Source organism: Cynocephalus volans, chromosome 1, assembly GCF_027409185.1.
Source record: "Cynocephalus volans isolate mCynVol1 chromosome 1, mCynVol1.pri, whole genome shotgun sequence".
NCBI classification, from domain to species: domain Eukaryota; kingdom Metazoa; phylum Chordata; class Mammalia; order Dermoptera; family Cynocephalidae; genus Cynocephalus; species Cynocephalus volans.
Window position 1 is genome coordinate 286342507 of NC_084460.1, and position 20585 is coordinate 286363091.

Below are 20585 nucleotides of genomic sequence, written 5' to 3' on the forward strand. Positions count from 1 at the left end.
TAGTCTATGTGAATCTTTATAGGTGATGTGGGTCTCTTGAAGGCAGCATACAGTTGGGTCCTCCTTTTTAACCCAGTCAGCTAGTCTGTGTCTTTTGATTGGGGAATTTAATCCTTTTACATTAAGAGTTGTTATTGAAAAGTTTTGATTTACTCCTAGCATTTTGTTGATTTTTGTTTGGCTGTCTTAAGTGTCTTTTGTTCCTTTCTTTCTGATTTATTGTTTGTTTTCTGTATTTGTTGGTTCCTTGGGTTGCAGATAAACTTTTTTTCTCTTCATTGTTGGCATTTTTATTTTACTAGTAGGTTTTGATATTTCTTTTGTTTTTATGGCAGTGGTAGCTATTTTTCAGGTACCAAACCCAGTACGTCTCTGAGAATTTCTTGTAAGGGTGCTCGTGTGGTAGTGAACTCCTACTGTTTTTTTTTTTTTGTCTGAGAAATATAATATTTGCCCTTCATTTCAGAAGGATAGCCTTTCAGGGTAGAGTATTCTTGGCTGGCAATCTCTGTCTTTTAGTATTTTGAATATATCGTCCCATTCCTTTCTGGCTTTTAGGGTTAGTGATGAAAAGTCTGATGTTAGTCTGATTGTAGCTCCCTAATAGGTGATTTGATGTTTCCCTCTTGCAGTTTTTAAGATCCTCTCTTTGCCTTTGAGTTTTGCCAATTTGACTATAACATGTCTTGGAGAAGTCCTTTTTGGTTTGAATATGTTTGGGGATCTATGAGCTTCCTGAATCTGAAGATATGTGTCTTTTCCTAAACCTGGGAAGTTTTCTGCCACTATCTTGTTGAGTATGTTTTCAATGCAATCTCCTTTTTCCTCCCCTTGTGGAATACCCATGACTCAGATATTTGAGCGCTTAAGGTTATCTGATATCTCTCTTAGATTTTCTTCAATGTTTTTAATTCTTTTTTCTTTTTTATTTGTCTGCCTGTGTTATTTCAAACAGCCCATCTTCAAGGTCAGAAGTTCTCTCTTCTGCTTCTGCAAGCCTGCTGGTTAAACTCTCTGCTGTGTTTTTTATTTTGTTGAATGAGTTCTTCAGCTTAGCCAGCTCTGCTACATTCTTTTTCAGGGCATTGATTTCCTTGTACATTTCTTCTTTCAGGTCCTGTATACTTTTCCTCATTTCATCGTGTTGTCCAGCTGAGTTTTCTTGTATCTCCTTTAGTTTCCTTAGAATTATCGCTCGAAATTCCTCGTCAGATCTTTCAAGGGCTTCTTGTTCTATAGGATCTAGATCTTGAGAGTTATTACCCTTTGTTGATTTACTTTCTTGATTTTTCATATTTCATGTCTCTTTCCTTTGATGTTTAGTCATTGTGGCAGGGGATTTCATGGTCCACTGGTTTGACACTATTGTGTGGCTAGGATGCTGCTGGGGCTGCCAATTTGGTATGGCTTCCTCAGTGTCTGCTCGTTTGCCCACTAGTGCCTTTGGTGCGTGGTCTCCTCAGATCTTGGGCCTCTCAGCGGAGGCACCTCTCTGGTCAGCACACACTTGGATGGGCTGGGGATGGAGTTGGGTGGTGGTGATGAGGCCTACCTGCTAGGCTGCGCACTGGCACCACAGGGCGTGTGGTCTCTGCAGATCTTGGGCTTCTCCACCTGGGTGCCTCTCTAATCAGCACACACTCAGCAGGGCTGGGGATGGAGTCAGGTGGTGGTGGTGAGGCCTACTGGCTGGGTTGCGTGCTGGAACTGCAGGGCATGTAGTCTCCGAGGATAACATTTTCATTTTTGAGAGGGAAGTGTTGAGGTCAGGTTTGGTGTGTATGTGTGTGAGTGTGTGTGGGTGTGTGTGTGTGGGCATGTGCACACATCTAATGTTTTCTCTGTTGCAAAAATACTTAATTTTACCTATCTTTTCTCTTTTTTGTCTTGGAGGGGATGGATGCCCTTCCTCTTTTCTCTTTACTTTCACGGAATTCTCCTTTGGAGGTCAAGTAAAGTCAGTCAAGAGATTATAATGGATGTCATGTTCTTTTGCCCAGTCTGTTCAGACAGTGGGAGCTGGCAACCTGCCTGTAGCATGATTAGTTTCATCACCATGCTTTAAAAAATAAAATGTAGCTGTTTATCATTAATTGTGTTGCTATTGTACTGAGGCATAATCAAAATAGATAGTCCATCATCTGCGGTGTTACTAACAGATGCAGGTTTTGGGAAAGCTGAAAAATCTTCAAGGCTCAGGTCCACTGTTGTACACAAAGTCCACAAACTAGGCATTCTAAGATGGCAGATATTAGGAAAGGTATTCTTAGACTGCTGAAAGGTTCAAAGGATCATTGTTATTTGAATTATTTATTCCTTGAGTTAAAAGGTGTAGCTGTTTAAAACTGGCTCTCAAACGCATCTATATTATATTATTTTTTTAGGTGAAAAAAAATACTGATGCCTGAGCCTCCTCCCAGATATTTTGATTTAACTGGTCTGGAATGAAACCCAGACACCAAGAGCTTTAAAAGTTCCCTGGGTACTAGTAATGTGAAACAGATTTTTAGAACCACTGCTCTAAAATACCAAATAGGCAGAAGGCAGAGCTTTGGTGTCATGCCCTGAAATAGATGACCAGTCATAAATGGGCAAAGCCTCATCTAAAAATCGTTAGCCTGACTTTCAGACTGTTACCAGTTGGCTGTTCCTACCTTCTTATATCTAGAATTTCTCATCTTCCTAAACTAGTCCTCTCACTCTGTGTCTATGTCTCGTGCCTTCCTACCTCTGACTTGACAATATGCCATTCCTCCCACCTGGAGAATCCTCTGTTCTTTGTCAATTTTTGTGCTCGTTTATCGGCCAAATCTCCTCTGCTGTGACAAATTACAGAGTGCAGTGGTTATGCCCATGGGTCTGGAACTGTCTACTCTTTGCATTTGAACCTTGACTCTGTCACCAATTACTTGGACAGGCAATCTCCCTCTGCCTGCAAAATGGGGGTACAGTGGTATATCCTTCATATGGGTTGTTGTGAAGATTTAATAAATTAATGCATTAAATTGCTTAAACCAGAGATGGTAACATACTGAGCCCACTGTCTCCAAATAAATTCCACTCCAGTGGTTCTTCTTCATAACATTTAAGTTTATTACCCAGTATCAGGTTTTTGTGTTGCTTTGGGAATTGTTTCAATTATCTATTGCTGTTTTACAAATCATCCCCAAAACTTCATGCAACAGTTTGTGCAATGACAATAATAATTTTTTATTGCTCATGTTTCTGCAATCTGGGCTGGTCTTTGCTGAGTGGTACTTCCATTTCTTGTGGGTCTGCTAGGGCTAGAACATCCAACTTTGCATCTTCACTCCCATATCTGGTGTATTAGTTGGGATAGCTGGAAAAGCTGGGGGCTGGTAGGTCCTCTCTCTCTCTCTCTAAGGCTAGTGTAGGCTTCCTCATAGCATGGTGATTCAACTTATTACACAGTGGCTGGCCTCCCATAGAAAGGAAGCAGAAGATACGTGTCTCTTAAGGCATAGACTCAGAAGTCCCAGAATATTACTCCTGCCATATTGGTCAAAAGCAAGCCACAAGGCTAGTCCAGATAGAAGGCGAGAGGAAATAGATTCCACCTGTTAAAGAGTGAAGCAGCCTGCATGTAGAAAGGTTAGGAAATGACAAAACCATCTTAGAAGGCTATCTACCTCAAGAATATTCTTAAATCATTTTAAGAATGAAATGATTCTCAGTAAGATTGCACATACCTTGAATCCTGGGACAATGTATTTTCTCTTTTATATTCCCCTACAGTGCTCTGTATACACCACACATTCAACAAATAAATATTGGTAAACTGATATTAGCACAGAAGTCCAACACTGAGCAAGTGTGGAAGAAGTAACTCACTTTTTCACCTGGGAGACAACCTCCACAAAACAGGAGAGAAAGGAGGAAATTTCCTTAGGAAATTAGAGTTTCTGTGATGTGCCTCTCTGTCTTCTAGGGAATGGCATACACCTTTTTAATTTATTGATTCTTCCTTCCCTCCCTTCTTGTTTCCTTTTAATTCCTTGCTAGGTAACCTCAGATGATCCCTAGTTTCAGGAGAAAAGAAAGGACGTGTTCATGGGCTGTGCCATCTCTGTGCATATGCTACCATGGTGACAGCAGGAGCTTGGTCCTATAGCCCCCGTCTGCAGGCATCTCTTCTAAAAACCCAAGGCCTCCTTTGTTTTTCATCAATTCTGAATGCTAGCACTTGATTGCCAAACAGCCTCTTCCCTGAATTGTATTTCGAAGATTAATGGTTTGTGGAAGAACATTCAAGGTTTAGATTTCCATCAAGAGACTCGTAAAACAAGTATGTAAAATAGAGCTGTGGAAACAGAGCATGACTCTCGAGAATTTTAAAATATGAATCTAAAGCTGCTTGCATTTGGGTCTTTATCTATTTCCCATTGGGAACTGAAATAGTTCAACTATTGGATCAATGCCCTAACATCACTATTTTTTTCTAGGCAGCCTTTTACCTTGTTCCTGCTGGACCCTCATGGGCTGCAAATGCTAAAAAGAGGGACACGGGGAGGGATAGTCACAGCCCCGGCCTGTGGCGGAAAGCTGTCAAAAGGTTGGGTTGCAAGGGTTTTTGCTTCATGGCGCAAGTGTTGATTGTCTTGGTTTTTTTCAAGAAACGTTTTTGCTTTATCTCTAACTCAAAATCGTTTTCAAATTTCTAATAAGTCTTGAAAAAAGAAATTTGCTGATGTGTTATTAGGAGAGAAATGTTATTATTGAGAAGTCCTCCCAATAGAAAACGTCCTTCGAGGTAAGTCATTGGTCAGGCTGGTGCAGTGGGTCTCTGTAGGACAGTGCTGCCCCCTAGGGACGCTTTGGAAACTTGTGGGGATGGTCTTGGTTGTAATATTCAGTGGGTGGTTTTAATATTTAGATGATGGGAACCAGGGATGCCAGAGTGCTGAAATGAATGGGACAATCCTGCACATCAAAGAATTCTGTTTCCCTTGACATTTACACATCTCACGGGACATTTGTGTGTGGGTATTACAGGTATATAATTATCAGAGTCTTTTGTCCAAAATATTACCAAGAGCTCAGGTGCTGAAAGCAGACAGACTATAATTTTAAGCACTTCCCATTACTTTTTACTCGTGCAAACTTGAGAAAGTTACTTAGCTTTTCTTAGCCCTGGTTTTATCATAATAAAAATAGAAAGATAGTGCCCGCTCTGTGTTCCAGAGTGCGGACGTTAATCCGCCTTAAGACTAACTGTACCCCAGCTTCTGTTCACCTCACAGGGCCTTAGGAAAGTATTTACAAAGAAGAGAGAAATGAGCCACTTGTTTGGCTAAAATGTTGTGCTAAGAGTTGGGAGGCCTGGGTGTTAGTCCTGGTTCTGCTATTGTCTTCCTGTGTGCCTTTAATCAAGACCTTGAACACTTCTTGGCTTCAAACAGTCAAACAAAGTTATCTCCAAGACCCTTCCAGCTCTGACACACTGTGTGCATTCTTATGGCTTTGTATCTGCTCAGCAGTGCCCAATTTCTGCCACCACCTCTTCTGCCACCTTTTCTTTAAACATTCTTTTGATATTTCCCCTTGAAATAAGCCCTCACTTTAGGTTTCATGTAAGCTGGAAAAGGATGAATGGATTTTTCTTTTCCATCATAATAATTAAGACCTCTTGGACATTATCTATAAGTAAACCAGATTCCTAGGTAGAAGAAGATTAACAGCAAGTCATGTCAAAGATAAATTAACCATCACAATTCTTTCTTACGGTTCCTTAAGAATCTCAGCTTACTCCTGCCTCAGGGCCTTTGTACATGCTGTTCTCTGAGCCTAAAGTCCGTCCCCCTAGATCTTGTCATGCCTGGCTCTTTCTCATTATTCAGATCTCAGCTGGAGCATCTTTTTCTTGGAGGGGATCTCCCTGTCACCCTGTTGGTGGCCACTCTCTAGCACAACACTTTAGTTAATGCTCTCTGAAGTTATTGTGTTTGTTGTGTTTTTTCAATATGTTTCCTGCTGGTAGAATGTTGACATCATGAGAGCAGAAACCTTGTCTGCCTCTTTCACCTCCAAATCACCAGCACCTGGTACAGTGCTTGCTTGGTCAGTTTAGGCCCTGGCCCCATGTCCCTGGTCACCACCTACACTGCTGTTAGGAGTGAGGAATGCAGGCAGCTGCTGCAAGGTAGATGAGTGAAATAACATTAGATATTGATTTCATAGTGATCAGTCCAATTCAGTTAAATCCTGGACCTGAGGATCCTGGCTCCCCAATTAGGCTTGCCAAGTAGCTAACAGGTGTTTAATTGTGATTGAACTTCTCTGGACCTCATATAATGTGTTTTTAAAGTTAGTGAGTTGGATTACTTGAATTAACACCTCACATGTGTGCAGCCCCTTTTCTGTGCCGGGCATGGGCCCAGCACTTTATAAACATTATCTCATTTAATCCTCACACCACCCTTTGAGGTAGGGTCTATGATCATCTCCATTTATAAAGGGGACCTGAGAGTTAGATTGAAAAACCTGCCTATATATCTTCCTTTTTTTGTAAAGACACCAGTCCTATTGGATGAGACCCCATCCTTATGACCTCCTTTAACCTTAATTACTTCCCTAAAGGCCCTACCTCCAAATACAGTCACAGTAGGGGTTAGAGGTTCAACATATGAATCTGGGAGGCAGGGGGCATAATTCAGTCTATAACACTGTCCAAAGCCACTCAACTAATAAGCAATAGAAATATTATTTGAATCTAAGTCACATCCCCGGTACCCCTGACCACTACTCATACTGCCACTGGGATTCCCCCCAACTGTTGTTCATGAACGATCAACCTTGGCTCCACCTCCGTCTCTGCAAAGCGGATATGGGGCAGGAAAGGGCAGATGGCTGAAGACTGAGCGACGCCTGGAGCTCCTCTGCAGACACGCTCAGACTGGGTAATTAGCTGGATGCTGCCATGTCTCGTTACTCTCAGCATGTCTGATGGGAAGGTCATGCAACAGGAGTTACCGAGCATTACAATTAGCCACAAACCTCTCCAACCTCTTCTGAAAATTATTGGAGGATAAATTTCACTTCAGCTCTCTCCTAGATAAAGTGGCAGTTATCCAGGGACTTAAAAAGTCCAGCACAGTTTATAAAGGCAGAGCTGATATTTGCCAAAGTGTCGCATTGGAATCCTAGGTTGACAGGGAATGAGATCTTCCAGTGACGCTGGGTGGATGGCCGTGGGCCACCAGGCATCACAGAGCGTGTCTGTGCTGTCTTTTGCCACCTGTTCAGTAGCGACCTCTAAGCAGCTATCATGCACCAGGCACCTTCGAGAAGGGGCTGAGTCCTCGTGATTCTTGCCCACTGGAGCAGATGAGCTCAGCAACTAAACCCTGAAGCATAGTACAGTATGCTGCCCCATATCCAGAGAGTAATTTCAGCCCTATCAAACCCTTCTCCTGCTCCCATTCCTCTTGCTCTTTCTCCATCTACCTCCATTGTTTATACTTACTGTGTGGCAGGCTCTTGATAGACGTTGTCTCCTTTAATTATCACAAGAGCCATATGAAGCACTGATGACTATCACCACTATCTGATGCTTAGAACCAGTCTCCTGAACAGTCTTCTCTGCTGGTTAGAGGCTCCTTCATGATGCAGGGGGCAGATTTGGTAGCGTCTTATTCATCTCCAATTCTTTAAATCTCCAGTGCAATTTCAAGCTCTTTTCCATCCTGTGTCCCAGCCAGTAACACCTGTAAATCCATCATTCTGTAATGAAGATGTCCTCATTTAGTATTGTTACAGTTTAGAGTTCTCTCTGGGTTATGTGACACGATGCCCATGAGTTTTCTCGTAGAATTATTTCGCAAACACAGTGCTGAAGACTTTCATACAGGATTTTCTTACAGTTCAAATGGGTGATGTGCAGTACCGTGAGGATTTTGGCATTCACGGTTAATTGTTAGAGGCTGTAATTAGTAGCATCTTGAACTCCATCTAGTACTATTGTAACTAATCTCATAAAAGGATTTTGCTTCTTGTTTTGCACTTGGAGAAATTCAGAAATGTTTCAATCTTTTTCTCTGTGAGATGGATGTTTTGCATAAGATGCTGGGCTGGCTTTGCTTGGCAGCATTGCTTCCCTTGGTAACTTGAGCATGCAAATAAGCTATTTAGACAGCAGAGGAGAATAATTATCAGATCCCACAAATTCAAATTTGTGATAATCCTCATTATATTGCCTAAAAAGGACCTGAAACTTTTTTTTGGACTCCTCTGTTTCTTTTGTGAGTCTGATGGCCTTCTGGCTTTCATCTTAGCCTTTTCCATTGTGATGAGAAAGTAAATGTCAGAAAAAATTAAACCTGTTTAAATTAAAAAAAAAACTTTTGGGTGTACTGGATTTTTAAGATCATTATAAATTAAATTGCATAAAAAATATTGAAAAATTAAGTACATGTAAGCAAAGTAGTAGGTATTGAAATATAAATTTTCATTTAAATCTATAACCAACATTCTAAAATTTTACAAGACATAAAATTTGATTGCTATTCTGTATGTTCAAATGCATTTTGAAAATTGATATTCTAAAGCTATAAGTCTTTAACACCCTTTAAAGTCTATTTATTTAAAGTATGTTTAAACATTTTTTGCTTTTAGGAGTAAGCGTTATTCTTGTTGCCTTTGTGAAAGATCAGCTGGCTGTAAATATACGGGTTGATTCCCGGGTTTCCTATTTTGTTACATTGATCTAAGTGTCTGTTTTTATGCCAGTACCAATAGCTTTGTAATATAGTTTGAAGTCGGGTAGTATTATGCCTCCAGCTTTATTTTTTTGCTCAGGATTGCTTTGACTATTTGGGGTCTTTTGTTGTTCCATACGAATTTTTTTTTCTTTCTATTTGTGTGAAGAATATCATTGGTATTTTGATGGGGATTGCATTGAATCTGTAGATTGTTTTGGGTAGGAGGGACACTTTCACAATGTTATTCCTTCCCATCCAAGAGCATTGCATGTCTTTCCACCTTTTTGTGTCCTCTTTAATTTCTTTCAGTAGTGTTTTGCAGTTCTCATTGTAGACATCTTTCACTTCCTTGATTAAATTGATTCCTGGGTATTTCATTTTTTTATTTTTTGGTGACTATTGTAAATGGGCTTGCTTTCTAGATTTCATTTTCTGCCAGTTTATTACTGGAGTATAAAATGCTACTGATTTGGGGATGTTGATTTTGTATTCTGTAACATTACTGAAATTGTTAATCAGCTCTAAGAGTTTTTTGGTAGAGTCTAGGGTTTTTCTATATATAAGATCCTGTCATCTGCCAACAAGGACAGTTTGGCTTTGTCTTTCCAATCTGGATGCCCTTTCTTTCTCTTGCCTGATTGCTCTGGCTAGTACTTCCAATACTATGTTAAATAGGAGTGGTGAGAGTGGTCATCCTGTCTTGTTCCTGCTCTTTCATGATAATATTGGTGATTGGTTTGTCATAAATGGCTTTTATTGTGTTGAGATAATTTCCTTCTATTCCTACTTTGCTGAAAGTCTTTATCATGAAGGGAGTTTGAATTTTGTTGGATACTTTTTCTGCATCTATTGAAATAATCATATGTTTTTTGTCCTTGGTTTTGTTAATGTGGTGTATCACATTTATTGGCTTGCATATGTTGTACCAACCTTGCATCCCTGAGATGAATCCCACTTGATCATGGTGTATAATTTTTTTGATGTGTTGCTGTATTCTGGTTGCTAATATTTTGTTGAGGATTTTTGCATCTATGTTCATCAAGGATATTGGCCTGCAATTTTCTTTTCTTTTTTTTTTTTTTCTGTATCTTTACCTGGTTTTGGTATCAGCGTGGTGCTGGCCTCATAGAATGAGTTTTGGAGAATGGTTTCTGTTTCAATTTTTTGGAAAAGTTTGATGAGAAGTAGTGTTCATTCTTCTTTAAAGGTTTGGTAGAATTCAACTGTGAAGCCATCTGGTTCTGGGCTTTTCTTTGTTGGAAGATTTCTGATTACTGCTTCAATTTCATTGCTTATTATTGGTCTGTTCAGGTTCTCTATTTTTTCCTGGTTCAGTCTTAGTAGTTTGTATGTGTCCAGAAATGTATCCATTGAGGAAAAGACTGCCTCTTCAATAAATGGTGCTGGGAAAGTTGGACATCCATATGCAGAAAAATGAAACTGGACCCATACCTCTCACCATATACCAAAAGCAACTCAAAATGGATTAAAGACTTAAATATAAGACCACAAACCAAAAAATTACTTAAGAAAAAAATGGAAACACTTCATGAAGTAGGACTGGGTTAAAACTTTTTGAATAGGACCCCAAAAGCACAGGCAACAAAATCAAAAATAAACAAATGGGATTATATCAGACTAAAAACCTTCTTCACAGCAAAGGAAACAATCAACAGAGTGGGAAGACAACCTAAAGAATGGGAGAAAATATTTATAAACTATACATCCAACAAGGAATTAACATCCAGAATATACAAAGAACTCAAACAACTATGCTGTAAAAAAAACCTAATAATCCATTTTAAAAATGGGCAAAGGATAATTTAGGCAAGATGTGTTTCAGTTGTCTACGTATTGCATCATACTACCTAGTGTTACTAGATCAGGCAAACCCTCCCTGATTCCTGGCAAAATTTCTCAGAGGAAGGTCAAATTAATGAGGTTTTCAAGTACTTTGAAATCATATTTTATGGCATGATAAATGTTATAACTAAAAACTTAACAACTGTCTAATAATGTTAACATCTAAAGGGGGAAAAGCGGGGACACAACAATTAACTAACATGATTGCAGAGGAACAACAGATTGGCTTAATTAAGATCTTCCAAAGGAACATGCTCTTATTATGCTATAGATTTTCTGCAGTTTTTAAAGAGTGTACATTGACCCTTGACACAAAGTCTCAGAATTTGGGTAAACAGAATATCTACTTTTTCTCTTATCTTGCCCTCTGATCCCAGAAATGATTGATCATTCCATCTTATTTAAAAGAAACTTGAATTTGAAACTATTAATAAAGATTCAAAAATTTTTTTAAAAATGGGCAAAGGAGATGAATAGACATTTTTTAAAGGAAGACATACAAATGGTCAACAGGTATGTGAAAAAATGCTAAGCATTACTAGTCATCAGAGAAATGCAAATCAAAACCACATTGAGATATCATCTCACCCCAGTTAGACTGGCCATTATTAAAAAGACTGAGAATAACAAATGCTGACAAGGATGTGGGGAAAGGGAACCCTTCTACACTGTTGGTGGGACTGTAAATTAGCACAGCCATTATGGAAAATAGTACAGAAGTTCCTCAAACAACTACCAATAGAACTATCATTTGATCCAGCAATCCCACTGCTGGGTATATATCCAAAGGAATGGAAATCATCATTTGGAAGGGACACCTGCACTCCCCTGTTCATTGCAGCTCTATTACAATTGCCAAAATATGGAACCAACCTAAGTATTTATTGATGGGTGACTGGATAAGGAATATGTGATATATGTACACAATGGAATACTACTCTGCCATAAAAAAGAATGAAATTCTGCCATTTACGGCAACATGGTTGAGCTTGGAAAAAATTATGTTAAGTGAAGTAAGCCAGACAAGGAAAGAGAAATGCTGCATATTCTCACTAATAACTGGGTGTTAAGAAACAAGGAAGGAAGAAAGAAAGAAAGAGAAGACCACAACAATACATTGAACTTTCAGAAGGAGAGAACAAATATAATGATAGTAGAGATGGTGGGGACAGAAGGAGGGGGATTGGGGAAAGATAGGTCAGGTAAATGGCATAAAGAAAAATTACGACTTGTAATAATATGCTAATAATAAATAATAAAAAAGAAGTAAGCAATATTTTTATTTCTAGAAAATACTTATTATGAAATTCTATTAAGAATCAGACTTGAGCAAATAGTTGACATCAAAAACCAATCTAAATTATGAATTAAAAATCAATAAGAAACAATTAAAAAAATAAACAAAATCAGTTATATTCCATTTAAGAACATTTACTGCCAGATAGCAATAATAATAATAATAATAATAATAACAAAAATCATATATACCTCCATTATTTGTAGAAGAGATTGTGGAAAATAAGATAAAGAAAAAAGTTTACATGCACTCCCAGCACCAAATTCATCACAGGTGATACATAAGTGATTAAAACAATGACCAGTAGAACTGGAATGATTTGCCAGGATGGTCAAGCAGACCTGCTAGTCAGTGCAGCCTCTTTATGTCCCTGAACAGTAGTTACTAATTTCAAAGATTTATAAGAAGAACCATACAAATAGTTTTCAAACATGACTTTCAATTGCTAGAAATATTTGAATGGTTGTAAACAGGGTCCTTAACTTGTTAGCACTGTAACTTTTAACCGCAAGTCTTCTAGCACATGAGTGAGCTGTGGATTATTAGTTGGGAAGTCTGTGCTGTTGAAGGCCAGTGCTAGTTTCCATGAGGGGAACATGAACCCCTTTCTGGTTTCTTAGTACTTTTGAGGCCCTTATACCTTCGATGCTGAACATATGGTCAGGGTCATTTTATAAATCAGATGGTGAGAACTTCTTGGAATGTGTGTGGGAGCTATAGCGATATGCTAGGTCTTAATATAGCAGTATGGTTGCCATTACGGTTGTGTGTGTTGCGAGACTGGGTATGAAACATATATTCTCTTAGCAGATGGCATCTGGATTCTTCTTAGAGAAATAACTATCGTTGTTTATAATAACCTACTAAGACATTTGGGATAGCAGGTGAGAAAGAACCCGAGGTCAATAAAAGAGAGCTGGGGTAATAAAAGAGACAGTTAAAGTGCTCAGAACAAGAAAATAAGAATTGTTCTACTCTCAGAGCCAGACTGAGACTGAGCACTGCATGGGTAAATTGGCCAGTGGAAACCCCCAGTGGACAGGTGGCCTAATGCTTAAATATGATGAGAGTGTGGATGCTAACTTTTTAAATGGGTTGTTCATGTTTTTGCACTACTTTCAAATCTGTAATAAAGTCGCCCTCCACCCACCCTTCATTTTCTTTAGAAATTGGGGAAATGGAGGAAAGGATTGAGTTTTACATTTGGGTCTATGGGGGCAATAATGAATGGCAAGATGGTCTACCAAGCCAAGGCTAGTGCCAGAAGTTCTCATGAGACCAAATGCTCCCCCAGGAGTTTGCAGAAATTGTGGAAGATGTCTTCAGATATGCATAGGGTGGTGCAATTAGGATTTTTATCCAATCTTACATAGATCTCAAGACACATAAAGGTATTACCTAACATCTTGGTTCCATAGGAAAAGGAATACAGACCCTACATGGATAATAAAACTGCTATTAAAGAGATACCCTTCGGACGTTAAGTTTCAATACTAGGACATTAGCATGAGAAGAGACTATTCAGATCACCTTTCCTAATGTCTTCATATTTTTTCAATGAGCAAACAGGCCCAGAGAGATGAAATCCCTGGCCAGATACACCAAGTTAGAAATAAAAAAGAAGTGTACTTGAAACAATTTTGTGCCATGGAACTTGTAAAATATTGCCTCCAAAGGAAAACTGCCAGTATTCTAAAATGTGTCTTGCTTAGAAAGGAGAGATGTCATCAGTTGACAAAATGATTCGTCCTGCTAAGTTAAAATGATGAAATTTACTTTCCAGCATCACTCCTCCTTCTGGTACACCCAGTTTGTTTCACTGAATTGCATGTTCTTAGGACTCCTGCCATATCATTACAGGTAAGGAAGCTGGTCAAAGCAGCACTCATTTATACTGGGTGTTTGTGGTGACTGGAGATCTGTGTGAATAACCAGAGCCAAAGGTGGAGTTTGGAGAAACATGAAGTACAAAACAAATTCCAGGTTCATGATTAATTCTTGCCAACTCCTTTTTTTAAGATTGACTTTTTTGGAAGAAAAAAATACACAGTAAACTTAAAGACAACATCACATTCTGATGACCAAATTACTCTTTAGAAATACTAAAATACTGGTTTATGATATATATACATGTATAAGTGTATGTCAGCATTCTCCAGACAAACAGAACCGATAGGATGTGTAGATACATCTAAAGAGATTGATTATAGGGAATGGGCCCATGTGATTATGGAGGCTGACAAATCCCAAGATCTGCAGTCAGAAGTTGGAGACCCACAAGAGTCAATGGTGTAATGAGTTCCAGTCCATATCTGAAGGCCTGAGAACCAGGAAGGCCCATGGTGTAGCTCTAGTCTGAAGGCTGGCAAGCTCAAGACCCAGGAAGAGTCACTGTTTCAGTTCTGAAGGCAGGAAAAATCTCATGTCCCAAATGGAAGGCAGTCAGGTGGCAAGCGTCCCTTCTTACTTGACGGACTGTCAGCCTTTGTGTTCTATCCAAACATTCACCTGATAGAATGAAGCCCACTCACATCAGCAGGGGGAAATGCTTTACTCAGCCTGTCAATGCAAGTGTAAATCTCATCTAGAAACACCCTTTGGGACACACGCAGGATGTCTGACCAAATGTCTGGTAGTCAAGTAGACACATATGTCGGATTATCTATGAGGTCAGTTTCTTCATATAGCGTATGAAGATTGATCTTATTTAAGCAGGGGCTTTTAAAATACCTGATTATTTCTTTGTCCATGTTTGATTTAGAGACCTTGTTCTTTCTCTTAAGTTAAATGTCTTGGTCACTGTATATTTGTGATTTGTGAAAAGGCTAAAATCTGGCAGAGACTCATTCCTTAGAAAAATCTCAGTTTTTAGATTGCCTCTAGTTATCTGAGGTTTATCGTTCTGTTCTTTATGCAAAATATTGGAAAGTAAATCCAGAGATATACAGTTGGTTATTTTTCTACCCAATTTTTTCATTGATCTTTGCCTTTCTCCCCTGAAGACCCTTCTCCAGTGGATGCTGCTCCTCTTCTCACGACTCAAGTTCCTTTACTCCCCCTTTCCGTCTTGAACCCACTTAATTTTTTTGTCCTCCTTGAGCCTTTCATTGACCTCCAGCCCTATCATGCTCAGGAGTGACATCACTTCCTAATTTCTGCGAAGTTCAAGGCTACCTTGTATGAACGTTATCTCTTCCTCTACGTCAGATGTATTCATTGTGGCAAGTATTTTCTGCTCCCTCTTCCTTCTCAGAAGAAGAATTTCTCCTTCTTCTCTCAGGTCAGCTCCTGAGGACAGAAAACAGTCCTCCATCTGTCACAGGGCACACAGGTCCAGCCGCCTGCCCCCTTTCAAAATCAAACCACCCAAAAGTCAAATGTTGGTGAAAATGGAAGTCAGCTCTTATTCAGGAATACTGGCGACCTGAGGAGAGATGTTGGGCTAGTCCATCTCTCTGGTGAACCTGAAGGAGAATGACTAGACTAAAGTCATCTCAAAGACTCAGTTTTACTAAGAAATATTTTTTAAAGGGGGCTGAGGGAATGGAACATGGGAAATAAAAAGCAGGAGGGAGGCGGATGTGAGCCACGGGGGCTTCGTGCAAGGTCTCCAGTGCAAAGTCTTGCCAAGGCTCTATCTGGTTTCTGCCCCCATCCTTGCTGTTATCTCATGGCTCTGCTGGAGGCATGGAATCAGCATAGCTTTACTGATGTCTTCCTTGGTTTCCCAGGGTCTGAAAGTTTGCAGCTTCAGTCTGGCTAGAAAACGACACTACGTTTACGTAAATAATATCATCTTGCCCCATAACCAAGGTTCTAAAAATCAAGTAACCATGGGAAAAGAGGGAACTCAGAGAAATGCATGCTATGAAAAAAATGGTGTTCTTTTAAAATTTGCCTATGGCCTCTGCTGTTTTCGGTTCCATCATGGCTCCAGTCTTGCTCAGTCCAACGTGTCTGTGCTCTATCTCTCTCCTCCTTATCCCTCATGGACACTCTTCTGTTATTGCTCCCACTGCACTGGATGGTTTTTATGCTACAGGTATTCTTGTAGGCTTCTTATCTTCAACTACCTGGGTGAGTCCAGTCCTCCTTCTCATAGGTCTGGATCCACATCTGGGCCCCTTCCACATGGAGAGCCAGCTCCCTATGGAGAGCAGCGAGCAAGTTCAACTGGCCACAAATCGCAATCATCACACTTTCCCTTAACTATCTCCTCCTTCTCCTCTCATAATTGCCATCTCGATTGGTAGCATGACCATCAACTCTGTAACCTACATGAGAAACCTTTCTCTGCCTTACTCACCTCCTTACTTACAGCCCCAATCCACCATAAACTTGTCTAGATTTTCCATTCACAACATTTCCCCGTCCAGCACCTTCTTTTCATTCCTCAGCCTCCATTTTCTCTTGCTGGAAATATTGCCACAGCTTCCTACCCGCCCTCTCTGCCTCTTTGGTGTGGCTGAAAACAGATTTTGCAGTGACCTAGTACAAGCCTGGGGTACCCAGGAAGCACATTGGTTGCTAGACATACCACAAGTGAGAGGGCTTCTGCTCACTGGGTGTTCCTTCAGCTCTAGGTTCTCCAGGCAAAAATAGGCCCAGGGTCCTGGGGTTACAACTTTTGAGTTTGCAAACACCAGGCCATTTCCTCAAGGCAGGGCTAGGTAACTGTAAATCCAGACTAAAGTGGTGCACCAAAATTGTGATAAAGAGTTGTTCTGAAAGATTTGATATTGCAAAAGAAACATTAAAATAGGCATTATGAGAAAAGCTAATTCTTACTCTTGGACTTTCTTACCGTCATTTTATGGCTGAGTATAAATATTATTTTGAATGACATTTTGGGAAGGGATGGTGAATTGGATGGGAAACATACTCTTTTCAGTATTTAGGGCCTTTGACGGCCTTAAGCTGACCCTGCCTTGGGGACATGATCTGGTTGTCATGGTGACTAGTTTAGGAAGGGTCCTGTCACGTCATCAGCCCTGTTCCCAGTACTGAGCTCTAGTGTTGAACACAGGCCACCCAGCTAGTCTCCACCTTCCTACTTCTGGGCAGTTTCCTGTTTGGTTGTTTTCTTTTCTTACTATTAGCACCAAATCAAAATAGGCTAAATATAAAATTCTGAACCCAAAAAGGAGGTGTCTGGTATCACTTGCTTACCTCATAGAAGGTTCCTGAGACCCAGAATAAACTCGTAGTTTCAAACCGGTTAATTGGAACGGACACAGATGTTTTGATAGCCGATAAGATTTAAATCCAGGGTCACTTCAAAGCCCCACAACACTCAAACTTTTCCTCCAGAACAGCCAAAAGGCAATTGCTTCAAAATTTATTCATAACGAATGATTTCTGGTGAACTTCTTGGAACAAAGAGGGTCTGATCTAAGGTGACTGCTTTCTTCCACCTGTGAGAACAGAAGCCATTGTACATCTTAGTGGAAATAAGAAACTAGCTTATTAGTATCCTAGCACCTTTTTGATACCTAAGACAATCAACATTCATGTTGTTGAGTCTGTGATTTTCCATCTGGATTTGACTTCGGTCTGATGACTTCTTTGACTCCACCCTTGACTGGAAGGACTGCCTCATGGGACATACGTATCAGAATTATGTTTACAAGGTTTCTGAGTGCCAGCTTGCCTGCCTGGGACATCGCACTCTAAAAATCCTGCTGGGCAAATTGTCCAAACCCAGTTCCCATTCAGTCCCTTGGGAGAGTAAAGAAAAACCAAAACCACCTTGGTCAATAGCATGAAACACATTTTTACGTGACTCAGAAAAAAGGCTTGGCCAGAAAAACCATTTGGCTTATTTAAAAATTCCATCGTCTTATCATTGTGTGAGGATTGAAACTGTCAGACTCACAGATGCTGAGATGTTTTCTGTATGTCATTGGCATGGGTTCAAAGTGTTCAGAATAAGCTAAGTGCTTAAAATTGCCTTAAATTGTTTAAATGTAAATTCTTACCATGATTATTTTTTATAGTTGATTACCTTTCTTCAAACCCGACTGGATTTGAATAACAGAATGGAAAAAAAAAAAAAAAACATTGTAAAGAAATAGCAGCCTGAATTTTTCAGACTTTCTGTAGGCAAAACTGTCAGAGATATTGGCAGGAATTTTGCTTCCATAAGAAATATAGGTCGGGCTACAATGTTTATAGTTATCAGGGGAACTATTTTTTAGACCAATATCGGAACATTCTTTTCAAGAGAGAAATTAAAGTAGCTAACATGGCCCAAAATATCTCAATAGAATAATTTTTCAAATAAATTTATGCTTTCCAAAGGTTTTAATAGAAAAAATTTGTCTAGGTTATCATAATGTATCATAAAATAACAACTGTATACAATAAAAATTTTCATTGATATAATTGGTATAAAAATCTGATTGAATAAAATATGGATTAGAAATGTTTTTTAAAACAAGTATTATTTCAAAAAGGAAATGTTGGAGTTCTTGATACAGCTTAATTTCTTATAACATCTATGATATGAGATGTTATCTCAGTTTTATAAATAAGAAAACCAAAGGCCCAACAACTTGAAAGCCTAGTGGGTTCTGGAAGTTAGATTTGAATCTGTGTCTTAGACTACAAAACCCTGTTCTTCTGTACGACAACTACTTCCCCAATGCAGCTTTATTATTCTTAGGTTCTGATGTTAAAGTACAAGGGTACTTCAAAGAGTTTATGGAAAGTTTAGTATCATTTTATAATTCTATTTTTCCATGAACATTTTGAAGTACCCTCATAGCCAAAGAGTAGCAAACATAATGTTTTCTGGGTGTGCTTTCATAAAAAGATGAATAACATGGTATTTTAGCACTTAGATTATGTTACTGCTTTCAAAATCTCAGAAGTATTTTGAAGTGAAAACTTTTTGTTTCAAATCTTGTCTATATTGATATTTTGCTTACTACGACTTTTTTCATAACTACTATAAAGAGTACTATAGCTTTATTGATCTCCTGCTTTAACAAAGCATTTACATAATTGTGAATATATCTTTGTAATTTTGAGAGCTCTATAAAATCATGTTTCCTTTTAAATTTAATTAATCATTCTCTAAAACTGTTCATACATTGTTGAAATGAAGTGAAAGACTTTCTTTTCTCCCGTGCAGAGAAAACTTCAAAGATAAATAGTAAACTGGAAATGAAAATTCGAGTATTTGTTCTACTTCCAATAATAGTCTTTCCCATGACAGTAAACATCTGATAGAAAGGACTAAAAGGCACTGTGGCTTTAGGGACAGTAAGTGTCAGAATCTCAATGCTGAACATCATTTCCTCCTTGCTGGTGGTTAAAAATGCACAAGATTCGGTTTATAACAGCAGTAGTTTCTTTTTACTGAGAATTTGCTAGGTTTGAGAGTTTCTGCTCAGGCATTATGCACATGCTCTCTTTTAAGCTGTAGCACCTCATTGCAAGGGAGAGATCACTAACTGCCTAGCTGCACATGGAGAGAGTGGCTTGCCCAAGGTCATGTGACAAGTGCCTGGCAGAACTGGGACTCCACCTTGCCTCTGCATCTAAAGAGCTTCGAAGAAGGTAGAGAGGGTGGCCTGAGAGTAGCTCAAAGAGGCATCTTGGTTGGGTGATGGAGAACTGAAGCAGGAAGAAGTTAAACAGCCTTACACAGCATGCTTTGCATAATTAATTAACGATGTTGGCCTTTTAGTTCAATGCTGTTTCCTTTAGACTAGTGGTTGTCAAACTGCTCTATGAAAGTCTTGAATTCTGTGGGTTATTTCTAGGAAATCCTGGAAAGAAGTGAGAGTCATGGCTGTCCTGAGGAGCTTTATATCCCGGGGCCTAAATGAGGTCAGTAGAGAAAGCCCCTACCCCAATGCCTGACTATGGTTGATACCTGTAGTTGAATCTAGTTGCTTTCTCATTCTTGGTCCTTTCTGCAGCCTATGCAATGGCTTAGCATGGTGGGGCACAGACAGCCATCAGAAAGAGCCCATAAAACCAGGAATTCATGTCTAGTTTGTTGCATGCCTGAGATAGGAGTGTTGGGGAAAATAAAATAGTAGTTGAAATCTTTCGATTTAGTGTCTGTTAGTATAGGGTGGGTCTTCTTTCTGAACTTCAAGGACAATGTCATTGAACCTCTTGAAAAAGTAACAGCAAACCCTTCTGGACTTCCTTCTGCTCTCTTGTTCTTCCCCCCGTGCTAAGGCCTGAGTTATCTGGCTGGTGGGATGGGAAAAGGGGGTTATGCAGCACATCCTGCTCAGAGCTGCCTGCCTATTTGCCTCCTCTTATCCCTTCCCCTTGCAGAAGGTTCACCAAGGCAGGACTGGGCCTCGTAGGGTGGGAGTGGAGGGAGGCAGGAGTCTGGCTGTCCTGCCTCTCCCTGGGTCACTAGGCTCAGCTGGGAAGAAGACGAGGGAACTTCTTTTGGCCTCGGGCTTGGTAAAGCCAAGACCTGGAATCCAAGCTTCACATGGATGAAGCTGAAGCTTGGATCATGATCTACCTCTTTTATTTACTTGTCAATTGGTCCAGAACCTGTAGGGTTGATAAATGGGATGAAATGGACCCTTAAGCACTGTCCACATAAAGCTCAAACTTATACATGTTATGTGACAGATGCATAGTTCCCTGATACGTGGTGAGCAAAACTGTCATAGTTCCTGCCCTCAAAAGCCTCATAGGCACATTTTGGGTATCACAGGTTGTAGGCACCC